The sequence below is a fragment of the Bos indicus x Bos taurus genome, chromosome 3, assembly GCF_003369695.1.
Source record: "Bos indicus x Bos taurus breed Angus x Brahman F1 hybrid chromosome 3, Bos_hybrid_MaternalHap_v2.0, whole genome shotgun sequence".
Lineage (NCBI taxonomy): Eukaryota > Metazoa > Chordata > Mammalia > Artiodactyla > Bovidae > Bos > Bos indicus x Bos taurus.
The window spans coordinates 69,546,204-69,572,036 of record NC_040078.1 but is presented as its reverse complement, the minus strand read 5'-3'; the positions used below and the strand labels follow the sequence as shown (position 1 = coordinate 69,572,036).

At 38.5% G+C, this 25,833-nt stretch overlaps 1 protein-coding gene and 1 pseudogene across 5 annotated transcripts in view; both read right to left on the bottom strand.

Moving 5' to 3' along the window:
• The window catches only part of SLC44A5 (solute carrier family 44 member 5), a 432,655-nt gene that overhangs the window by 157,162 nt on the left and 249,660 nt on the right, over positions 1-25,833 (bottom strand). The gene's annotated exons all lie outside the window — the stretch shown is intronic.
• On the bottom strand, positions 14,006-14,500 carry LOC113882402 (annotated as a pseudogene).

The following is a 25,833-nucleotide window of genomic DNA, read 5'->3' as shown; positions in this document are numbered from 1 at the left end:
ACCGTTAAGCACCAAACAACTCGCTAAAGTTTATGTGTGTTAGGATTAACTCTCCAACTGAATTGTAAATGATACAGATGGCACAGACATTTAAGAAAATAGATGTGGTCTACTAATCCTAAATAGACCACAGAATCAATAAATAATACATCAACATTATCATAGCTAGTTTAGGGGAACCAAAAACATTGAATAAGTTCATAAACTCAGCACAAATATCACACACAAACATCAAGATCAGGGTTTTAGGGAGGAATGAATGGTAATGAGATAGGAAATCAAGCATTTTTCGGGAAGGAGGAGATGGAGATTCATTTCCTCTCTCATTGAACAGTACAAAACTAAATTATGGATAATGCATATGGAGATGGTTTATGCAGTTGTAACTTTGATACCTGAAATCTGAAAAAACAAGTTGTGATATCAAAGAGACAACTGTAAAATAACAGTACCTTCACTACTTACTGCAGGGAGCAAACTTTCCATTATATTCTAGAGGGACCTATAAAATGTTAATGTACATTACGACAGAGTGTTTTCAGTAAGAAAACATTAAGAAATACGCACATGGAGACCACTAGTGTGGATTTTTTTACTTTAAATTTTTAGCAAATATTATTTTTTTTCAGCTTTATTTTTTTTACCATGTCTGACAAAAAGCAGCCTGTGAAGAATAAAACAACAAATTACTAAAACATAAGATAAATAATAATTTGAAGGGCCACAACTTTACTAACATGAAGAAATTGATTCTTACAGACATTGGCCAAATAAACTGACTTCCAGTTTGAAATAAACTCCATAATGATCTGAATTCACAAGCCAAAGTATGTAAAGTGATGTCTGTGATCAAAAGTCATGAAACACAAAGACATCTTTGATAAATTCTTAATAAATAAATTTAAAGTGACAGTAAGATGTGTGTTATTAGGTTTTAGTCTAATTTTATGATGCCTAGACTTTAAAAATGTAGAGCTGTGAGGTTTGCTCATTCGGGTTTATAAGACCAGCAATAAAAATTTATTCCTAAAAAACATAAAAAACTTATTCCTTTTTCTCTGAGACTCTATATATGGAATTTGGGCAAACTCATACCAAGTGAAGGGTCTTTCTTGAGTGATGGGTTCATGACCAAAATAGGATGGCATCTCTGACAGTTGCATATACTAGATATATAATAATTTCTTATTTAACTAACCAAGCAAAATAACCATTTGAAAACTAATATACAACTTGGAAAAGAGTTAAACTAAATAACAATATCCAGATAAAATCTGATGTTATTTCCTCAGTAATTTTTCCATGAGTCTAACTAGAAAATAACTGTGGCAGCAAAGCCCTGTCATTACATTAAGAAGCAGTTAAAGTGGCATGCTAGTGAATGAATATGAGTCTTCCAGGCTTGGCCTTTCTGCTTCCTGATACTATCTTTATACTCTCAAATCCTCTGTGCTTCTATTTGGACTTGGTCACCTGCTCCACTGCTGGTTTCTGAAAGACTTAGAAATTCTACATTGGGATGCTAACAGAGTCCTCATTTAACATTCTACAGCCCAGTCACAAGACGGCACCACACCCCAGGCCCAAATTCTTGCAAGCTGCCTGCTGCCTTCCACCCACCCTGGCTTCCTGACTGAGCCAGTTCATTCGTCTCCTGATCCTTCTGGACACCGACTATCTCTAATTTTTAAACAGAAAAATCTCTCCCTCCCCATTCCCCTGCCAAAAGAATTCACTATCAATCATGATGGACGGAGAGCAAGTGGAAAACAAATCCCTTCAATGCCAAAACAGCCTAAGCACAAGAACAAAAGAAAAGTGAGTCTTAGTCACTCAGTTGTGACCGACTATTTGTGACCCCATGGACTGTAGCCCACCAGGCTCCTCTGTCCATGGAATTCTCCAGGCAAAAATACTGGAGTTGGCAGCCATTCCCTTCTCCAAGAGAGCTTCCCAACCCAGGGACTGAACCCAGATATCCTGCATTGCAGGCAGATTCTTTACCATCTGAGCCACTAGGAAAGCCCAAAATACTTGAAAAATATATGCTGATATAGTCTTCTGACACAGGTATGTTTTAGCTTTTTCAAAAAGAGGGGCTATATGGGTCCCCTCAAAACATTTTAGTTGTGATTAAAGGGGAAAGGTTAGATGTCTCTGCTGAGTGAACCATCATAAACACTGTTATCCAAGAACAAGGGATCCAAATGAAAATGGACATAGTGTGTGGTCTTCCCCACCTTTCATTTCCCACTACCAAATTCATTAGGCAGCTTGCTTTACGGCAACTATTATTTCTAAGAGGTTCTGCTGCCCTAGGTCCACTACTTGGAGTTCGTTCCTAAAAGCAGAGCACTCAAGCATTATATAGACCTAAGATCCTCATAGGAACAAAAACGTTCCAGTGCTCATGCATGACTTGCAAATCATAATCCCAAACGATCTGTCCAGTTTTATTCCCCAAGGATCTTTTGCCCTAGTCTCTCTTCCAACTCCTCTGGAACCATGAGGGGACATACCATGCACTTACACACTATATTCCACACAAAGATGCACTACCCAGGTTCCCCCTCAAGGAAGAAGCTGCTAATGGCTACAGCAGATATGGTTGCAGACGGTTTCTAGTTGACAGCATCTTCAGGGTCCACTTCCACCACTCACTCCTCCTGAGAAGCTCACAAATCAGGGACTGAGTCAGGTGGGCTCATAAAGGTGCAGCCAGTTCAAAGTTACTCTGGACCCCTCAGCAGGGCAGTCCTTGCTGCAGAGCTCCCTAAAATGTGGGCTGAGGTTTTGTGGGGTCTGGTAACAGACTGACATCTCCCTCTATATAATTCTACTTCTTCCTCTTCTTTCCACAGGTGTTATTCCCTACCAGAGAGCTTGATCCCAAACTCCATCTCAGCATCTGGTTCTGGAAAACTCTATCTGTAACATGCCTCCATGAGTCAGATTTTCTTCTTCATTCTCTGATTCTACTCCTGCAGAGTCCAGCTCAAATAATATCCTCAAGAAACACTCCTTGATCATTCTAATCAGGAGTAATTATTCATTTTACTCTGTCCCCTTGAATTGTGCTTTTACACCTCTACTGAGAAGTAGCTTTCTGTTAAATCTAGTAGTTTAAATTTCAAGTTTATTGAGAGTACAACCTGTGTCTTATTCATTTCTGTATACCCCACAGTGTATAACAGTTAAAAGAGTTATGAATGATAGAATAAATTAATGTATGATCTAGAATCTGCCTAAACCTCTTTTTCCCCCTCTCTATTATAACTGAAATGAAATCTTGCCAATATTTCACACACCAGATCCAACCCCTTCTATTTTTCAGCTATATTTTATATTAGCTTCTGCTTTCTGATCTAGTTAACCAAATCCACTTTGCATGATACACACTTTTCCTGTCTCATCTGATGGTATGTTCCTTCAAAATACTATTCCAGACCCTCCATCTATGTGAGGCACCCCAGGGTACTGCCCCTCAACTCCAGCTATCTCAGTATCTGTGTCTAAAAATATTTATGATCCATCAGAACAGTATTCACGTTCTCTTAAATCTTTCTAAGACTAGAATAATATTCTCTATATGGCATCGCCAACTCAATGGATATGAATTTGAGAAAACTCTGGGAGATAGTGAAGGACAGGGAAGCCTGGCATGCTGCAGTCCATGGGGTTGCAAAGAGTCAGACAGATCTTAGCGACTGAACAACAATGAACAATATGGGAAACATAATATATATGTATACATTCTGCATTAATCATATATGTATGCTCACTTCTCCACTTCCCAAAATGACTGTTTCACCCTTTCTCCTCTCAGTCCTTATACACCTGGGCCTGCCACCGCTGCCACCACCATAAGCCCATCCCTGTCTGATAACTTATCTCATAATTCATTAAATAGTTAAAAGCAAGCAGTAAGAATCTCTCATCATCACCAAAACTATTGACACTCAATATCTCTAGTCTAGTCCCTGCTTACCATCTTGTACTATGGACTAGGAACCCCTGTTTCTACCAAAGGCCAGACTCTCCAGTTTTGTGGTAGCTCAGTGGTTAAAGCGTCTGCCTGCAATGCAGGAGACCCGGGTTCAATCCCTGGGTTGGGAAGATCCCCTGGAGAAGGAAATGGCAACTCACTCCAGTATTCTTGCCTGGAGAATCCCATGGACGGAGGAGCCTGGTGGGCTACAGTCCACAGGGTCGTGAAGAGTTGGACATGACTGAGCAACTTCGTTTTCACTTTCTATCTTCAGGACTTCATGTCCATAGGTTTCCCTTGTTCTTGCATTATCAGCATCCTGGATCATCTCCAGCTCCACACACTACTGTGTCCTAGAATCGTTCCTCTTCAGAAACTCTACTTTGATCCCAGATTCCACTCACCCTCTGATAAAACTTACTGAAAGATTATAATTAATCTTTAAATAATTAATTAATAATTAAGTATAAATAATCTATAATTATAAACTTATAATTAATGAATTATAAGTTTTAGTCTCTAGAAGCCCCCTCTGGGTTTTCACCTCACAGTCTCTAACTTACTTTCCTTTGCCAGACCTGAGTGCCCATGACATCACTGAGACTGCTCTGGATGAGGTCTCTGACAATGTTCATGTTTCCAGATCCAGTGGTGGCTTCTCAGGCTTTATCTTGCCTGATTTTTCAAAGCTGTCAACACAGTTGGCAACTTTAAAAATAAGTAAATAAAAAACAAACTCTTATAACACTCTTAATTTCTATAACACTGCATTCTTTTGGCTTTTCCTAACTCACTGAGAGCTCCTTTGCCTGCTCCTTCATCTCTGCTTGACCTCCAAATGCTGTCAAATCCAAAGTTTTGTCCTTGGGCCTCTTCTTTACCCTCCTAAGTGATCTTATCCAGACACTCGGCTTTAAATATTAATATTATCTAAATGCCTATGACCGACAACTCTCAGTCTCCCACTCTCACTTTATTCTTCACTGACCTCCAGACTCACATAGAGCATCACTACATGAATATCTACTTTGCACATAAAACCTACCAGCCAAAACAGAAGTCTTGATTTCTGAACCAGCACACCTGCATCTCCCCTAATCTTTCCATTCTTAGAAAGGGGAATTGTCATACGCCCAAATGTTCATGTCACACATCTTGTTGTTCAGTCACTAAGTTAGGTCTGACTCTTTGCAACCCCATGGACTGTAGCATGCCAGGCTTCCCTGTCCTTTGCTGTCTCCTTTTGCTCAGACTCAAGTCCATTGAGTCAGTGATGCCTATCCAACCATCTTATCCTCTATCGTCCCCTTCTCTTCCTGCCTTCCATCTTTCCCATCATCAGGGTCTTATGCAATGAGTCAGCTCTTCACATCAGGCGACCAAAATATTGGAGCTTCAGCTAGTCACAATCCAGCAGTTATCTCTGACTTCTTTCCCTCACCTTTCATATCAATAAACACTGCCACCAGAACATGTCTGAATCTATTCACATCTTTCCATCTCCATTACTGCCATCCTAGGCCAAATCACTGACTCCTTCACGTCAATGACTGCAAAATCTGCCTATTGATCTCCTCGCTTCTGCTTTAGGACTCTTAAAAGCCATTCTCCAGTAGTTAGAATGAGCTTTCATAATGTATTAGACTAACTTACTCTCCTACTAAAACCCTCAAATAGCTTTTCCATTGCACTTAGTAGAATGTGCTTTCGGGGTTCTCCTAACAACCCACACTCCCTCCCCAGTTCCCTGCCCCCATCCACCATGCTGTGCTCACAGGGGCCTTCTTTCTACTCCTTGAGCACAGAAGCTCATTCCTACCTTAGGGATTTTACATTTTGTTCTTCCTCTATCTGAAATGCAGTGTCTTCAATCTTCCCATGGCTGGCTGCTCTTTATCATTCAAGTCTCATTTCCATCGTCACCTCCAAAGAAAGATCTTCCCTGACCACCAAATCTAAATTAATGCTCCCAGTCACACTCTGGCCAGGTACTAACACATCCTCTGTTTTATTTTCTTCTTCATACTTATCACTTTATGAAATTGTCATCTTCATTTCTCAGATGTTATCTGCCCCGTCTCTTTCCCCTTCCAAGAGAACCAGCATGTGGCCTGTCTTGTTCATCACTGTATCTGTAATGCCCAGAGAACAGAGGGCACATAATAGATAATCAGTCAATAACTTCTGAGTGAGAATAAATAAAAATTAATCTTTGGAAGAGCATTAATCTTATATAAATAAATAAAAATTAATCTTATGTGATGCCGTCACATAAGGCATCCACTGAGAGTTAGGTCCTTCTCTCTTCCATGGCAGTACTTCCCACATTGAAGTAAACTCTTTTCCACTGCCTATCTCTTCTACTATATGCTAATTCTTTGAGGACAAGGACATTTTATCTTTGTATTATTACCAACTAGCATAATTCTTATCACAGAGTAAGGTGTACTACAAATATTTGTTGAAGGAATAAAAGAAAACAAAGATGTGGAAGAAGAAATGTGACATAGATCCTACGGATAAGTACAACGGTGACCCTCAAAAGAGGCTGGATAATGACCACAGCATTTGAGCCCAATCATCACAGAGAAGTGAAGCATTACATATAGGTTTAAACTTCAGGACTTTAAAGTCATTATTAACACTCTACCCTATTTGAAGTTATGCAAATCCTACACCATTTTCAGATGATATTGGTGTGATACAGGGGTTCAAATTCCTAAACAAGATGCTTGGGTAACAGGAAGACAGTGTCAGAGTTCTCTGAGCTATTTGAATTACTAAAACTTATAGAATACATCTCAGACTATTTTTCAATTCAATTAGTTTTTACGAAGTATCCACAGAGGGCATGACTGTACACAGTGTGGACTGTGGATGTGAATATGCTATGTCAAAGCAGGTCAAAGATTTACAGGTCCCAGTGGAAAAAGTCAGCTTATTCTGTTTATTCCATTATTTTTGTGTCAGAGAAAAGTCATTAAAATGTTATGACCACTTGCTTGACCTGTGATCCAGGTCTGGAAAAAAATAAAGTCCAAATTGCTACAATTGGCACCCTGTAATAAAGGTCATGCACTATCTTCTCAGGACATGGAGAAAGGATTTACTTAGTTTTTTAATAGAAAACTCATCTGAAAGAAGATGCAAATTAAAGAAGCTTGACATTTTTAAGCACAGCCAATACGTGAACCATGAACTTCCAGATGTTCAAGCTGGTTTTAGAAAAGGCAGAGGAACCAGAGATCAAACTGCCAACATCCGATGGATCATCGAAAAAGCAAGAGAGTTCCAGAAAAGCATCTATTTCTGCTTTATTGACTATGCCAAAGCCTTTGACTGTGTAGATCACAATAAACTGTGGAAAATTCTGAAAGAGAAGGGAATACCAGACCACCTGACCTGCCTCTTGAGAAATGTGTATGTAGGTCAGGAAGCAACAGTTAAAACTGGACATGGAACAGCAGATTGGTTCCAAATAGGAAAAGGAGTACGTCAAGGCTGTATATTGTCACTCTGCTTATTTAAATTATATGCAGAGTACATCATGAGAAACACTGGGCTGGAGGAAGCACAAGCTGGAATCAAGATTGCCGGGAGAAATATCAATAACCTCAGATATGCAGATGACACCACCCTTATGGCAAAAAGTGAAGAAGAACTAAAGAGCCTCTTGATGAAAGTGAAAGAGGAGAGTGAAAAAGTTGGCTTAAAGCTCAATATTCAGAAAACTAAGATCATGGCATCTGGTCCCATCACTTCATGGCAAATAGATGTGGGAACAGTGGAAACAGTGGCTGACTTTATTTTTCTGGGCTCCAAAATCACTGCAGATGGTGATTGCAGCCATGAAATTAAGACGGTTATTCCTTGGAAGGAAAGTTATGACCAACCTATACAACATATTAAAAAGCAGAGACATTACTTCGCCAACAAAGGTCCATCTAGTCAAGGCTATGGTTTTTCCAGTGGTCATATATGGATGTGAGTGTTGGACTATAAAGAAAGCTGAGCACCTAAGAATTGATGCTTTTGAACTGTAGTGTTGGAGAAGACTCTTGAGAGTCCCTTGGACTGCAAGGAGATCCAACCAGTCCATCCTAAAGGAGATCAGTCCTGGTTGTTCATTCGAGGGACTGATGTTGAAGCTGAAACTCCAATACTTTGGCCACCTGATACAAAGAACTGACTCATTTGAAAAGACCCTGATGCTGAGAAAGATTGAGGGAAGGAGGAGAAGGGGACGACAGAGGATGAGATGGTTGGATGGCATCACCGACTCAATGGACATGAGTTTGGGTGGACTCTGGGAGTTGGTGATAGACAGGAGGCCTGGCATGCTGTGGTTCATGGGCTCGCAAAGAGTCGGACACTACTGAGTGACTGGACTGAACTGAACTGATGGAAGAAACAACCCCTTTCCTTGTACCAGAATGCCATCCAAGGGGTAGGTGCTCTAACTGGTGCTATATTGAGAAGAATTAAAAAAAAAAAAAAAGAGGCTAATCATTACCTACTTACACACATACTGAATGCAGATCTCTGTCCTCCAAGGAATTACAAATCAGATGATAAGACAATACATGAGTACCAAAAGCTAAAAAGAAATCACAAATATTATGTGCTGTATACCATCCATAGTAAAAGCTGCAGGATTTCAGTGGAAGGAAGGCATTCTGAGGCTGGAGGGCAGAGGAGGTGGGTCCTGAGCAGGGCCATGGAGCAAGGAAGATTACCACTTGAGGTGTCAGTGAGATACTTCTCCAAAATGTGAGTGTGGAGAAAATAATACTGCTTTCTGAAACTTAAACTCTGATTCAACACATGATTAATGCACATAGTCACCCCAATGAGACAAAGCCTCCCAGTCTAAAAAGCCTTGATTCCAAACTTCTTGAATCTATTAACATATCTAAAGAGAACTGCATATGATGCTCAAACAGCTCTGCCCATCTGAGCACCCTCCAGATTAGGGCACTAAGACAAATTGAAATAAGGGTCTAATGTGAAGATGCTGTTTTGTCAATAGATAGCCAGGCTGGAAGAGCCTTGCCATTAGCCATTCCACTCATGTCATTTCCTTTTCTGACTACACATTCACCCAGCAACTTTTTTGATAATTAGGTTTCTTGTGTAGTTTGCCTAAAGGGAGCAAAGTGCTGGTCAGGCCAAGGAACATCAGGACTTCTCAGCAATTAAATTTCTCAATGTAAATGATTGCATTAACATTCTGGCTTTATACATCAGTCTCTTGTGAGCTTTGTTAATACTAATCATCATCCCTGAATTAGAGTAATTCTAGAACACAGACAAAATCAATTTTCAGACCCTGGAGAAATGCACATGACTTGGTTTGTCTCAACAGAGAGTTCATTCAAGAGTTTAGAAACCCCAGAGAGTATAGTTTAGTCAGATAACTTAAGACAAATCTGTGTCAAGATTTCAGTATCATGTTAAGGAATTTGGAGTTAACTTTTAGGCAGTGGGAAGTCATTTGTGAAATTTGAAGCCGGGCGGAGCGGGGGGCGGGGGGGGTGCGTGGCATGTGTAACATGCAAGGAGATCAAACCAATCAATCCTAAATGAAATCAACCCTGAATATTCATTGGAAGGACTGAAGCTTAAACTGAAGCTCCAATACTTTGGCCACCTGATGTGAAGAGCTGACTCACTGGAAAAGATCCTGATGCTGGGAAAGACTGAAGACAGGAGGAGAAGGGGACGACAGAGGATGAGATGGTTGGATGGTATCATTGACTCAATGGATATGAGTTTGAGCAAACTCTGGGAGATAGTGAAGGACTGGGAAGCCTGGCATGCTGCAGTCCATGGGGTTGCAAAGAGTCGAACATGACTTGGCAACTAAACAACCACAACAACATGATTGAAACTGTTATTTATCATGTATTATCTGTTGTATTCAGCTCTATTTGGCAGAACTCATGGCTTAATTGAGGAGCTAGCCAAGCAAACTATTGATTACAACACAGCGTTATAAGCACACAGAGTACTCTGAGAGCAACAAGGATAAGGAATTATTTCTCAGAAGAGAAAACTTACACATTTTTCTATTAGAGTTAACATTCTTTCTATCTTCCCTTGTATTTAGATACTTTTTTAGTTAAAAGAAATATATCAATATATCAAAGAGCTTCATTAGTATATTTCTGACTCTCTACTGAATACTCTTTACCTGAAGAGGCCGTAGGCATTTCAAAACTCAACATTTCACAAACTAAATTAGCTATCTTCTCTGCTCTTCATAACCATTCCGGCTCTTCCTCATGTGTTCCCTACCTTCATGAATATAACCGTAATGCTTCCAGTTATTAGTACAGTCATGCTAGACCATCTCTTCTATCCTAAGCATACAATCAGTCCTAAAGCCTTGTAGATTTTTGCCTTCTTATTACCTCTTAGATTTATTCCTTTGCAGAGCCACTGCCTCAGTCAAGGTTTTAATCATTTGTCAGCTAGATAACTGAAAATTCATCTAAATGGTATCCTGCCTTTGTTTCATCTAGTTTCTCTTCTCTCCAGGATATCCCTGGCTTTGAAGCTAGGATAATAGTTTGCTTAGTCATTCACCAGACACATATTATATGTCAGGGACTTTTCTAACCATAGGGAATACACTGATGAACAAAACATTCAAGGTTCTTGCTGCTCACAAACCTGATCTTTTAGACAGGATATTAATTGTGAGAAAAAAATGAATAAAGAAATTTTCAACAGTGATGAATATTATAAAGAAAGTACAATTAAATGATGTTGTAGATAGTGACTGGAAGACTGGGTTGTCATGAAGGGCTCTTGGTTAATGGCAGTTAAAAATGGATGATAAGAGGTAGCTATTCATGCAAAGGTCTGGGCTCAAAGTATTTCAGTCAGTGTACCCAGGATGGCTGCAAGTTTAAAATCTTTAAGAAATGAGAAGAAGGCAAGCATGGCTATGATAAGAGGATGAGAGAGAGAAAGAGTGGTACAGGATGATATAAGTGAGTCATACAGAGGGCACTCATGTAGGACATAAGTTTGAGTTTAATTTACATAGATAGTATGGAAAGCTATTGAAAATGCATTAAGGAGAAGAGCTATGATTAATTCATGATTTGAAAGCTCACTCAAGGTTTTTTATGTAGAATGGATTATAGAAAAATAAGAAAAGAAAACAGATCAATCTAGAGTCTAGTGCTAAAGTATAACTAGGATATTCGGTGCTGTGGATGATGATGACTGTAAAAAAGAGAAGTAGGTATTCTGGGGATATATTTTGGAGCTAAAGCCAATAAGACTTGCTGATGCATTGAATGTGAGAAATGGGGGGAGGGTGGGAAGAGGAAGCCAAGAACCTGTAACTTGAGTAACAGGGTGAGGATACTGGTGTCACTCTCTGAAATGGAAAAGACTGATGGAGGAGGTTTTAGAGCTTTCAACTGCAAGTAAGAATCAAGAGTTCTATTTGGCCAAATTAAGTTTGAATAAGTACCATGACTTCAAGTACAGAAGTCAAATAGGCAGTTGAGTAAAGAAATATGGAGGTTGGCGGAGAGTCATTGCTAGAGATATAAAGCTTGGGAGTCACTGACATGTAGATAATATTTAAAGTCATTGACCTAGAGTAAAAGTAGACTAGAGAAAAGTAAAGGATGAGGACCAAGGCACTCTCATATTTGGAGATCAAGTAGGGGTTGAGGACACAGAAAAGGAGACTAAAAAGGAAGTAGCAATGAGCTGCAAGAAGCATCAGGTGAGTATGATGTCAAGGAAACCAAGAGAAAAGACTGTTTCAAAAGGGAGAGAGTGGTCACACCAGTCAGAATGGTTGTCATTTAAAAGTCTACAAATAACAAATGCTGGAGAGGGTGTGGAAAAGGGAACCCTCCTACATTGTTGGTGGGAATATAAGTTGGTATAGCCATATGGGGACTTCCCTGGTGGCACTAGTGGTAAGGAATCTTCCTGCAATGCAGAAGACATAAGAGACATAGATTCAATCCCTGGGTCAGGAAGATCTCCTGGAGAAGGCCATGGAGACCCACTCCAACATTCTGGCCTCGAGAATTCCATGGACAGAGGAAACTGGCAGGCTATATACTGTCCATGGGGTCCCAAAGAGTTGGACAGGACTGAAGCAACTTAGCACCCAAGCAGCCAGTATGGAAGTTCCTCAGAAAACTAAAAATAGAATTACCATATGATCTAGCAATCCTGCTCCGGAGAACATACCGGGAAAAAAATATAATTCAAAAAGATACATGTACCCCTATGTTCATAGCAGCACTGTTTACAATAGCCAAACATGAAAACAACTTAAATGTCCATTGACAGATGATTGGACAAAGAAGATGTGGTGTGTATATAACAGAATACTACTCAGCCATAAAAATGAGTGAAATATTGCAGCAACATAGACTCAGCTAGAGACTATCATGTGAAGTGTAGTAAGTCAGAAAGAGAAAGACAAATACCATATGATATAACTCATATGTGGCATCTAAAGCATGGCACAAATAAACCTATCTACAAAATAGAAACAGACTCATAAACATAGAGAACACACTTGTGGTTGCCAAGGTTGTTGGCGGGGTGGGGTGGATGGACTGAGAGTTTGGGGTTGGTAGATACAAGCTATTATATTTAGAATGGATAAACAATAAAGCCCTAATGTATAGCACAGGAAATTATACTCAATATCTTATGATAAACCATAATGGAAAAAAATATTTTTAAAATGTGTATCTATATGTGTAACTAAGTCACAGCACAGATTGGCACAACACTATAAAATCAACTATACTTCAAAAAATGAAAGTGGCAAGAGTCGTCACCTTTGTCAAATGCTGCTGTGAAATTAAAATAAAAGATGTTGCCCACTATACTTGGCACGATGGAAGTCATTGGTGACCTTTTCAAAATCAGTTTGAGGAGAGCTGTAAATAAATCTGTACTGGAGAGAATATGACAAAGGGGAGAAAGAAGAAATGACAAATAAAGACAGCTGAAGCAAATCTAATCATGCAACTCCCCTGACCTGAAACTAACACAGCATTGTTAATCAACTATACTCCAATATAAAATAAAATCTTTAAAAAAGAGCAGAAGCTTGCCATTCATCTCACACCCTTTAGAATAAAGGTCAAACTCTGTGCCTTCAGATATACAATGCTCTTCAGTATCTGGGTTCTTGCAACCTAAGCAATTTTATCTCCCAACCATACTCTCCCTCCTACTACTATAAATACTTGTAATACTCTAACATGAGTCATGCAAAGTCTCTTCCTCCATATGCATCTCTGGGCTACTCCTTGCCCTTTCCTACATAAAAAAAACCTCTTATACATCCTTTGGTCCCCTTCAAGAATGACCATATCAGGCAAGCAGTGCCACTACCTTCCACATGATTTACTCTCTCCTTAGACTTTCCATTGCAACCTGAACGGCTACATAGTGTTTACCTCACTACACTGCAGTCTTCTTTCTTTCTGAAAATTCATTATTTATTTTAATAGAAAAAATAAACCCTTCAACCTTAAAGAATGTAATTTGTTTTCATATTGTTGTAGAGAGCACTTATAAGATAGGAGCATCTGCTACCAGTTCCAAAGATTTCACATATAGTTTAGAAAAAGTATTGTTGGATTCAAACAAACATCAGTGTAGAGGAACAAACATCTCTGTCTCCTCATTTTTCCATAATTTTACTAAATCATCACTAGGAAAGCTGGTAATGGGGCTATCATATAATTATTCCAACACTTGGTAATGACAGTGAAATCAGCCATCCCAATCCAGCTAAATTATAAAAACATGACCTTTAGTAAGGTCATGTACTCCCTTCTCTCATTTCTGGAGCACAAAGGCTCTACTTGATACCCCATGGACCAATAGTAGACTTGAGTTATAATGTATAGATTCCTTTCAGTTATAGTTGCAAAAGAAGTCTTGAAATTCTTGATGGTTTGACATCTCTTGGAAAGAAACAAGCTAGGAGGCAGACTGCTGATGTGGATTTGCTCAGATGGACACCATTCCCAGATCTTTAAGTGATACATCCAAAGTTCTCTCAGTAAAGTTGTGGCCATGACTCCACCATCTCTGGCTATCTTCTTTGATTTTTAATGCCTTACGTTCTTTACCAGCTGTTGCAGCCACTGCTTGGTAAAATTCTGCCATGAAGTCTGGCTCACTGACCTCCAGCGCCTAAGAAATTCATTGCATTCCTGCTCAGCCCAGCCTCCAAACCACTAATCCCAAAGACACAGCTGGCACTCAAAGACACAAGGTGGTCGGTTTGCTCTAGACTTTCTAGCAATGGCTGTAATTTCCCAGGTGCTGTAGAAAAATATCCACGCTGAGGACCTGACCAGCTAGCAAGTCAGTGAAGAATACACTTCATCTCCTGGGAAGTGACGTAAGACATTGGGGGAGGGGAAGAGTTAGAAACATTGTCGGGTACTGAGGGTAACGGAACGACAGCGGTATCGAAGAGGAAGATGGTTCCAGTGGCATTCTCCCCTTTTTTCTCACAGGGCACCCGGAGACCATCACAGGAGTGTTTAGACTCCAACTGTCATCGCCACTTACATGTTTCTACATTGCAGTCTTTGCTTTGATTATAACACTCCTCTCCCCTCACTCTATGACACTCATTGGCAACAGAATAAGAACAAACTTTGAAGTTTAGGAGCATTTCTAGGAGATTTGTGTCCCTAGATTTAGATCTTGTACAGAGCAGTGTTCTCCTAGTGCTTCCTAAACAAAAGCCTCTAAAAATGCAAATTTCATTGTTAATTTCTTAAAATTCTTCAATGTCTTTTCTGAGTCTATAAAATAAAATACCAAACACACTGGCATGTTGAATAAGTCCTGGATGATTTTGCTCATTGTAACCTCTTCAGCATTATTTCTCTCCACCTCATCCTGATCTTCACATACTGGGTGTACACCAAACCATTTCCAGGACAGTTTTTCTCAGGTTTCTGTACGCTGAGGTGCGCTGCCAACTTTTCTTGGAATATCTTTAAGAACCAGCTCAAGGGTCACCTCTCCTTTTAGGTTTTTCCAGATTCACCTCTCCGTCCTTCTAGCACACTAGACACTCTTCATTTGCCATGTTGGGTCGGTAACTCTGTTATTGCACTCATCACATTTATCCTTTTATCATCTTGTCTTCCTAATCATTTGCAAGCTCTGTTGAACAGGAACTTTGCTCAGTTCATCTTTGTATTTCTAGCACCCAGTACATTCCCTGACACACAACCAGCACAGAGTTAATGAATACTTTTCTTTAAATCGTTTGATTTAAAGGTGATTTCAAGTTTTAATAATATCTTTTAGATTGATTATTTTCATTATTAGGAATAATTTGTAGGTGGTGAGTCTTTAAAGTGCAAAGAACAAATTCACTTCTTGAGGAATAAAGGGATAGGCTATGAATTTTAAAGATGTCTCGTAGTCCCCATCTTCCTGTGGAATAGAGTCACAATGATAAATAACTGATCATATTAGACCATTTGCTCCAATCAAAATGAGGCAAATAAATGCCAAGTTAAAGCACATCTTCAATTCACATTTGCATTCTAAAGAATTAGCCATTCAGGGAAATTATTTGTTTTTATTTCCTTCCACGTTTTGAGACTACTTAAAAGTTTTCAAAGGAGTGATAAGACATATAGTTTTTCTTTCAAACTGTTTACAAGTCAAAATGATTTTGAAACATTTTCAGACATTTTTACAACATGGGACCTACATTTTTTATCGACCTTTGTGTACTTTTTTCAATAAACTTTTCCTCACACTTTTCCTTGATGATGGACCCCCCTTCTAGACGTTTAAGTTCCCTCTACAGTGACAAGAGGGCTTCCCAAGTGGCTCAGTGGTAAAGAATCTGCCTACCAATGCAGGAGACGCAGGTTCTATCCCTGGGTTGGGAAGATCCCCTGAAGAGGGAAATGGCTACCCACTCCAGTATTCTTTCCTAAGAAATCCCATGGACAGAGGAGCCTGGTGGGCTACAGTCCGTGGGGGTCACAAAAGAAGTTGGAAGTTGGACACTACTTAGCAACTTAACAACGACAATAGTGACAAGACACACACCAATTACTTCAAAAAGAATAAAAAGTTCACGAGGATTGTATAAACTTAGGAGACAGCATTGTGTTATCACAATAATTGAAGTTGTCTACTTAATAATGGCACTTTAGAAATTACAAAAGCTTTTGTTGAGCATCAACAGAGCTATATGTGTATATCACAAAGCCCAGAAGCTGAGCTCTTCCTTCTCTGCTTTGGCATTAGAAGTTGAATCATAAATACAGGAAGAGGTCTAAGACGATATAGTAGAGAGACCCTGAACTCATCTCCTCCCATGAACACACTCAATTTGCACCTATTTACAAAGCAACTCATCATGAGGGGTTACTGAACAGCTCTACAAATAGAAGGACCACATAGAAATTGGTAGGAAAGACAGAGAAACACTATACACTGAAACCTCACCTTTGACGACATGACCTGCAACAGGGGCAGGTATTATTGAGGGGCCCGAGTGCAGACTTATCCACCCTGAGACACAGCAAAAATATAAAATAAAAACAATAACACACTACTTTAAAGGGCACCTAGATTATATGGAAAGAAATCCATTTACTAACCTTAGAGCTTTTGCTAAACGGGCAGTGAACTACTGGAACTCTCCCCAGTATGAGAGGAACTGGCAAGTGCCATTGTTTGAATCACCTCCAGAACTCTCCTTGGTCCACAGCCACCCCAGCTCCAGCCATTCTACCAAGATGGCCTCAACATGGCACACCCAGGGACTGCCCCCAGCCAGAGCCTACTCCTATTCTAGCTGCTCCACCAAGGCAGCTTCAGGATTGCCTCCAACTCATGCCCACCCTAAATCCTGCCAACCTGCCAAGGCAGACTTGGCACAACGTACCTTGAGATTTCACCTGCCTCACACCTGTTCCAGCTCCAGTTAGCCTGCCAAAGCTAGCAGGTGCAAACAGTCTACACAGTAGATGGTCCCATACAAGGCTGCTCCTTCAGACCAGGACAGATAGCTATCTTGCATAATTCATAGAAACAAATGCCAAGAGTCAAACAAAATGAAAAAACAGAAATATTTTCTAAGTGAAAGAACAAAATAAAACCCGAGGGAAAATCTTAATGAAACAGAGGTAAATATTTTACCTGACATAGAATACAAAGAAATAGTCATAAGGATGCTCAGTATACTTAGAAGAGAAATGGAGAAATACAGTGAGATCTTCAATGAAGACTTAGAAAATAAAGACAGAACCAATCAGAGCTGATTAATACAATAACTGAAAAAGGGAATCAATAGCAGATTAGATAATACAAAAGAGACGATCAGCTACATGGAAGAGAGAATAGCAGAAATCATCCAATCAGAAAAGCAAAGAGAAGAAAGTTTTTTTTTTCTTTAATAAAGGGAATTTAAGGGACTTCTAGAGAAACTTCTAGAGAAGGCAATGGCACCCCACTCCAGTACTCTTGCCTGGAAAATCCCATGGATGGAGGTGCCTGGTAGGCTGCAATCCATGGGGTCTCTAAGAGTCAGACACGACTGAGCGACTTCGCTTTCACTTTTCACTTTCATGCATTGGAGAAGGAAATGGCAACCCACTCCAGTGTTCTTGCCTGGAGAATCCCAGGGATGGGGGAGCCTGGTGGCTGCCATCTATGGGGTCACACAGAGTCGGACACGACTGAAGTGACTTAGCATAGCATAGCATAGAGAAACATCAACCATACTAACATTTGTATTATAGAGGTCCAAGAAAAATAAGAGAGAGAAAGGAAAAGAATACTTGTTTGAAAACATAATGGAGGAAAACTTCCCTATTCTAGGGAAAGAAAGAGACATTTAGATATAGGAGACATAGAGAGTCCCAGATAAGATGAACCCAAAATGATTCACACCAAGATACATTATAATTAAGAAAGCAAAAGACAGAGTTTCAAAGACAGCAAGAGAAAAACAAGAAATTCCACACAAGGTAAACCTGTAAGGCTATTAGCTGATTTTTAAGCAGAAACTTAACAGATCAGAAGAGAATGGCAGGATATATGTAAAGTGATGAAAGAAAAAATAATTACAGTCCAAAATACTCTATCTGGCAAAGTTAAAGAATTCAGAATTAAAGGGAGAAATAACTAAAGAGAGAAATAAATCCAGGTAAAGCAAAAATAAAGTTCATCACCACCAAACCGAACTGCTGAAGGATTTGCTTTAAGTGGAAAAGGTCACAATAGAAATGTTTAAATATATGAAAAAAGAATCTCACTGGTAAAGGCAAATATATAGGAATGGTATGAGATCAGCTGTTTGAAAAGCTAGTCTGAAAGTTAAAAGACAAAAGCAGTGCAATCAACCACAATGAGTTGATACTCAAAATTAAAAGATTTAAAATATGATGTCAAAAACATAAAATGTGAAGGGGGGGGGGGCGGTAAAAATGCAAAGCTTTTAGATGCTTTCAAACTTGAGAATATCACCTTAAAATAGATGACCATGTATACAAGTCGGTGTATTCAAACCTCATGGTTAAACCAGAAACTTAACAATACACAAAAATAAAGAGAAAGGAATTCAAACATAACACTAAAAGAATACATAAAACCATAGGGAAGTAACCAAGAGAAGAAGATAACGGAGAAGAACTACAAAAACAACCAGAAAACAATTAACAAAACAGCAATTAGTATACACCTACCAATAATTACTTTAAATGCAAATGAACTAAATTCTCCAGTCAAAAGATATAGGGTAACAATGCATTAAGAAAAAGACTCATCTAATATGTTGCTACAGGGGAATCAACTCAGCTCTAAAGACATAAAGAGAGTGAAAGAGAAGGGATACAAAAAGATATTCCATGCAAATGGAAACAAAAAGAAAGCTGGGGGAGTAACACCCATATTAGACAAAATAGACTTTTATAATAGACTTTAACTAGAGATAAAATGGGCATTACATAATGATAAAGGGGTCAAAAAAACAAAAGAATACAACATATAATAACATTTATACACTCAACAAAGGAGCACCTGAATAAGTAAAGCAAAATATAAACAAATATAAAGAAAGACACAATAATACAATAACAGTTCTACTTATACCAATAGATCATCCATACAGAAGATCAATAGGAAAATACTATGAACAGGCATATTCTTTACTGTCTGAGCCACCAGGGAAGCCCTATAAACATTTGCCAGATCCATCTAAGTGGATAACCTAGAAGAAAGGGACACATTCCTAGAAACATAAAATCTGCCAAGATTTCCAAGTCTCTCTTTTCAGAATAAATAGACAATCTGAATAGACCAATCACTAGTAATGATACTGAATCAGTAATTTAAAAAATAACTCTCAACAAACAAAGGTCACAGGACTAGATGGCTTCACAGGGGAATTCTACAAAACATTTGAAGAAGAGTTATCTATTCTTCTTAAACTGCTCCAGAATATTGAAGAAAAGGGAATACTTTTGAATTTATTCTATGAGTCCAGTGTTACCCTGAACCAAAATCAGACACACAAACACAGAGAAAATTACAGACAAATATCCCTTATGAACACAGAAGCAAAAAGTCTCAAAAAAAATTTAGCAAACTGAATGCAACAACACATTAAAGTAGAATTTATTCCAGGAATTGAAGGATGGTTCAGTAGCTGCAATCAATGTGACACTACATTAACAAAATAAATGATGAAAGTCATATGATCATCTTAATAAATACAGGAAAAAAATTTGACAGAATTCAACATCCATTTATGACAAACACTCTTAACAAAGTGTGAATAGAGGGAACATACCTTAGAAGTCACATATGACAAATCCACATCCAATATTATGCTCAACAGTAAAAACATGGAAGATTTCCTTCTCAGATCAAGAACAAGACAAGGATGCCCAATCTCACAACTTTCATTCAACTTGGCATTGGGGAGTCTAGCCAGACAAGAAAAAGGAATAAAAAACAAACTAGAAGGGTAGGATGGGGTGTGAAGTGAGAGGCAGGTTCAAGAGGGAGGGGACATATATAAACCTATGGTTGATCTTTGTTGATGTATGACAGAAACCAGCACAATCTTATAAAGCAATTGTCTTCCAATTTAAAATAAATAAATTTTAAAAAAGGGGAAAAAGGCATTCAAATCATAAGGTAAGCAATGAAACTATTACTATCTGCATATAACATGACTACATATAGAACACACTAAGACTCTACCAAAACACTCTCAAAACTAATGAAAGAGTTCAGTAAAGTTGCAGGATATAAGTTTAATAGACAGAAATTTGTTGCTTTTCTGCACACTAATAATGAAGTATTAGAAATGAAGAAAACAATCCACTCAATGTTGCATCAACAAATAAAATACCTAGGAATAAATTTAACATAGGAAGTAAAATATCTTTGCTCTGAGAACTATAAGACATTGATAAAAGAAACTGAAGATGACACAAATAAATGGAAAGACACTCTGTGCTCATAGATTGTAAGAATTAATATTGTTGAAATGACCATATTACCCAAAGCAATCCATAGATTCCATGCAACCCCTTTTGAAATACCTATAGCGTTTTTCAAAGAACTAGAACAAATAATTCTAAAATTTGTATGGAATCACAAAAGATCCCAAAGAGCCAAAACAATCTTGAGAAATAACCAAGCTGGAGGTATCACAGTCCCTGATTTCAAACTATACTACAAAGCTATAGTCATTAGAACAGCATGATACTGGCACAAAAGCGGACACACAGATGAATGGAATAGAATAGAGAGCTCAGAAGTAAACCCCCTCTAATATGGTCAATTAACCTACAATAAAGGACGCAAGAATGTACAGTGGAGAGAAACAGTCTCTTCAATAAATAGTGTTGGAAAAACCAGATAACTAATTGCAAAAGAATCCAACTAGACAACTTTCTCACACCATAAACAAAGTAAACGCAAATGGATTAAAAATTTAAATGAAAGATATGAAACCATAAAACTCCTAGAAGAAAACATAAGCAGTAACCTCTTTGACACTGGTTCTAGCAATATCTTTTTGGATATGTCTCCAAATATCCCATGGCAACAAAAGCAAAAATAATATGACTAGTTCAAACTAAAGAGTTTTTGCACAGTGAAGAAAACCACCAACAAAATGAAAATGCAACCTACTAAACTAGAGAAGATATTTGCAAACAATATATGTGATAAGGAGTTTATATCCAAAATATATAAATAACTCATACTATTCAACATCAAAAAATAAACAACTTCACTTAAAAATCAGTAGAAGACCTGAATGGACATTTTCCCAAAAAAGTCAGATGGTCAACAAGCACCTGAAAAGGTACTCAACATCACTAATCATCAGGAAAATGCAAATCAAAACTACAATGAGATATCACCTTACACCTGTCAGAACGCTTTATCAAAAAGGCAGGAAACAATAAAAACTGGCAAGGATGTATGAGAAAAGGGAAACCTGGTGAACTATCAGTAGAAATATAAATCAGTACAGCCACTTTGGAAAATAGTATGGAGTTTCCTTTAAAAACTAAAAATAGGGCTTCCCTGATGGTCCAGTGGTTACGTACCTGACTGCTAATGGAGGGGACATGGGTTCAATCCCTGGTCTCGAAAGATCCCACATGCCATGGGGCAACTAAGCCCATGTGCCACAACTACTGAGCCAATACTCTAGAGCCCACAAGCTGCAACCACTGAGCCCTTGTGCCACAACTACTAAAGCCCATGCTCCACAACTAGAGAAGCCACTGCAATGATAGCCTGCACATCACAGCTAGAGGATAGCCCCCTCATGCTGAAGCCAGGGAAAGCCTGTGTGCAGCAACAAAGATCCATCACAGCCAAAAATAAAAATGAATAAATAAGTAAATGTAAAAACAAAACTAAAAACAGAAGTACCATATGATTCAGCAATTGCACTTCAAGATATTTATCTGAGGAAAATGAAAATACTAGTTCAAACAGATATATGCAGCCTATGTTCATTGCAGTACTAATTACAATAGCCAAGATATGGGGGCAACCTAAGTATCCATCAATATATGAATGGATAAAGAAGATGTGGTGTGGTGTGGTGTGGTATAGTGTATGTGTGTAATGGAATATTAGCCATAAAAAAGTGAAATCTCGCCATTTGTAACAGTACTATAGACATAGAAGGTGCTATGCTAAGTGAAATAAGTTAGAGAAAAACAAACACCATATGATTTCACTTATATGTGGAATCTAAGAAACAAAATAAAGGAACAAACAAAACAGAAGCAGACCCATAAATACAGAGAACAAGCTGATAGTTACCAGAGGGGAGAGACAAGGGAGGACAGACAGATGGTGAAGGGAATTAACAAGGTACAAACCTCCAGTTATAAATAAGTCACAGGAATATAACATATACATAGGAAATAGAGTCAATAATATTCTAACAATTTTCCATGGTGACAGATGGTAACTAACATAATGAACAAAAAATATCAAATCACCATGTTGTATACCTGAAACTAATATAATGTTGTATGCTAATTACAATAATAAAAATATTGAGTCACAGAGTTTCAAGGTTGGAAAAGACTCAGAGGTCATTTAGTGCAAGTCCTTTATATGAATGAGTCCCCTTCACAACATTCATAATAAATCCCCCTTCAGTCTCTCTTCAAATCCCTTCATGATAGTGAATTTAACCTTTCCCCAGTGCCTCAGGTAAAAATAAGCACAGGTTATTACATTCCAGACAGATTTTGTACCATTTATAATAATAGTTATTTTCAGCATTGTGAAACCTATCAATTTCATTAGTATCAGCCATAGGTCCTTCATCTATTTTGTATATAGAGAAGGGAAAAAGTCAATTATGGAACATTCAAGGTTTTCATTTCTATTTACCTGTCTGCCTATAAGCTGCTTCTTTCAAGAATGAATATTCTGAGTTAGTGAAATGACTTAAAACTGGGTGCAACAGCATTATTAAAATAGAAATAGAAATTCAAAATCCTAAAAAGAAATGCTCGACTCAAAGGCTAATGTAGTTGCTGGCACTGAAATTAAATTATCAGTCGGCTTTCTACAAGTCAGGACAAAAGGAGAAACAGTAGATTACAGTTCTCTTTATACAACAGAAGAAAGTATACCAACTTTCCATTAAATTAAAATTTTTCTTAGTTGTAAAATTGTAAGAGAACTTTCTCATGTAGCAGCTTGTAAAAGAGATTTATTTCTTAGTTTTCTATGTGCATTCATTTTTGCCCTCTAATGGTACTGCCAAGAATACTGCTAAACATCCCTTAAACTTTTACAAAAATCTCACAACCTCAATCCAGTGCTAAAATTCTGTTGAATATAGGGGACAAAGCACAGGCACTGGCTAACTACCTTTCCAAACGGGACTATCAAAAACACTGTTTGTGGAACTTCCCTGGAGGTCCAGTGCTTAAGAATATGCCTTCTAATATAGGGGACTCAGGTTTGATACCTGATTAGGGAACTAAGATCCCACACACTGCAAACCAACTCAGTCTGTGTGCTGCAACTAAGACCCAATGCAGTCAAATATTTCTTCAAGAATTGTTGTTTGTTGTCAACATTATGGGACATTAGCTTCCATATATGCCCAATTCTTATCTTAGTTAATGTTGTTTCATCACTAAGTCGTGTTTGACTCTTTGTGACCCCTTGGACTATAGCCCACTAGGCTCCTTCTGTCCATGGGATTTTCCAGGCAAGAATACTAGAGTGGGTTGCCATTTCCTTCTCCAGGGGATCTTCTTGGCCCAGGATCAAACTCCTGCATTGGCAGGTGGATTCTTTACCACTGAGCCAGCCAGGAAGTCCCTCTTATCTAAGTTCAGTTCAATTCAGTTGAGTCATTCAGTCGTGTCCGATTCTTTGCAACCCCATGAATTGCAGCACGCCAGGCCTCCCTGTCCATCACCAACTCCCGGAGTTCACTCAGATTCACATCCATCGAGTCAGTGATGCCATCCAGCCATCTCATCCTCTGTCATCCCCTTCTCCTCCTGCCCCCAATCCCTCCCAGCATCAGAGTCTTTTCCAATGAGTCAACTCTTCGCATGAGGTGGCCAAAGTATTGGAGTTTCACCTTTAGTATCACAAATGAAAAACTAAGTTAATCTGTTCTATGGAATTACCATCGTTCCTTCACTTCTCTTGGAAACAACTACAGTTGGCTGATCACTGGGCACAAAATGATGTTCTTGTGAACTGAAGAGGTATACAGAACATTGTGAATGATGAGCAGACAGTGCTGTGAAGGTCTGCTGGAATATCTGGTAAGACTTGGGATCTCTCAAAAAGAAATTGACTTTATGTAAGTAACATGTTATTAAAGCTGGCCTTGTTGCAGAGGTAATGTGAAGAAGGTGGGGTTTCTCACTTGCTCTTGAAACACCCCAACTATTTTCCCAGAAAATGCATTATAAACCTCTGCATCTGAAAATTTACCAATGAGCAAACTGTGTCTTTCTATAGTTAAGCCCCCATGGTTTTACAATACTTCTCTCCATTCTTAAACTAAAGAATTAGGGGGAAGGGGAGGTATACACAATGATTATTTTACCTTTGAAGGCGTTTTGGTGCTAAGACATCACAAAAGGCCCTTAGTAAAAATAGATTACTTTCTCACAGTGATCATCACGGTGCTTTAGACTTTACCTGGACCGCCTGGTTCTACCAGTACATTCTAAATAACTGAAGACAGATTTTAACCTCCTTCCCCACACCCACAGCCAGTCAGACCAAACTCTGCTTTCTTCTCTATGGCTAGAAAAGGCATTAACTCTAATCTGTATTTCATCTGTGTAAATTTGGTAGCTCCCTTATTATCATTGTTTTTGTTTCTACTGTTGAATCTGGATTATATCTAGAGGTCTCTTGAGGTCAATAAGCTAGATGCCATTCATACAAATTAGTTACTATAAAATGAATGCAAGCACAGTAAAAGTAACCTCCATATCAAATGAGGCTGTTTGTACACTGGTCAATAAAATGTATTCATGGTGTTACCATGGACAGAATGAGAGAGATTTCAGACTTACTCTAAAGAGGGCATAGGTACATCTTTGAGTGACTCAAACAAATGACTTGGCTTCTTACAGAATTAGAATAAACTAGATACACTTTTGTTTAAAGCTAGGATATTACAGAGACATAACAGTAATGCTAATATACATGCTGGCAAGTGCAAATAAGGACACTGATCATTATTTCACATTACAGTTTATTATGACATGCAACTGCCAGAAATCAAAGTCAATGCTAAGCAAAAAATAAAAAAAAAAGCTACCCACAGCATAATATTCTCTTCATTTTTAGCCATTCTACCCTGCAAGATCCCTTTTTGATTAGCAGGAAACCTGAGAATAGAGGGTAGAAAATAATAATAAAAGAAGCCTGTGAATTACTGGATACTTTTTAAATGCCATGCCACCTTGCAGGAGAAACACCAGTTGAGACAAGCAGATATTTCCCTAAAGCAGTTTAAAATACCCTAAAGCAGTTTAAAATACCCTAAAGCATACATGTGGCATTGGTGAATGGATGACTCTGAGAAAGCTCTCTGCTTTGGAAGGCTGAGTGGCACAAATACCCTGTGTGGAAGAAGTTGGCATAGCAACTCTGCATTTGCGGTGGCGACAGAGTAAACAGGTGCATAAAACAACTGGAATGCGTCTGCTTCTCTACAAAGTGGTTAAATCTTGTAAAGCAGTTTTTTGCTTCTCTTCTCAAGAAACACAAACTCTTCAGTCTAATAAATTGAGGCAGTTAGTTTGCTG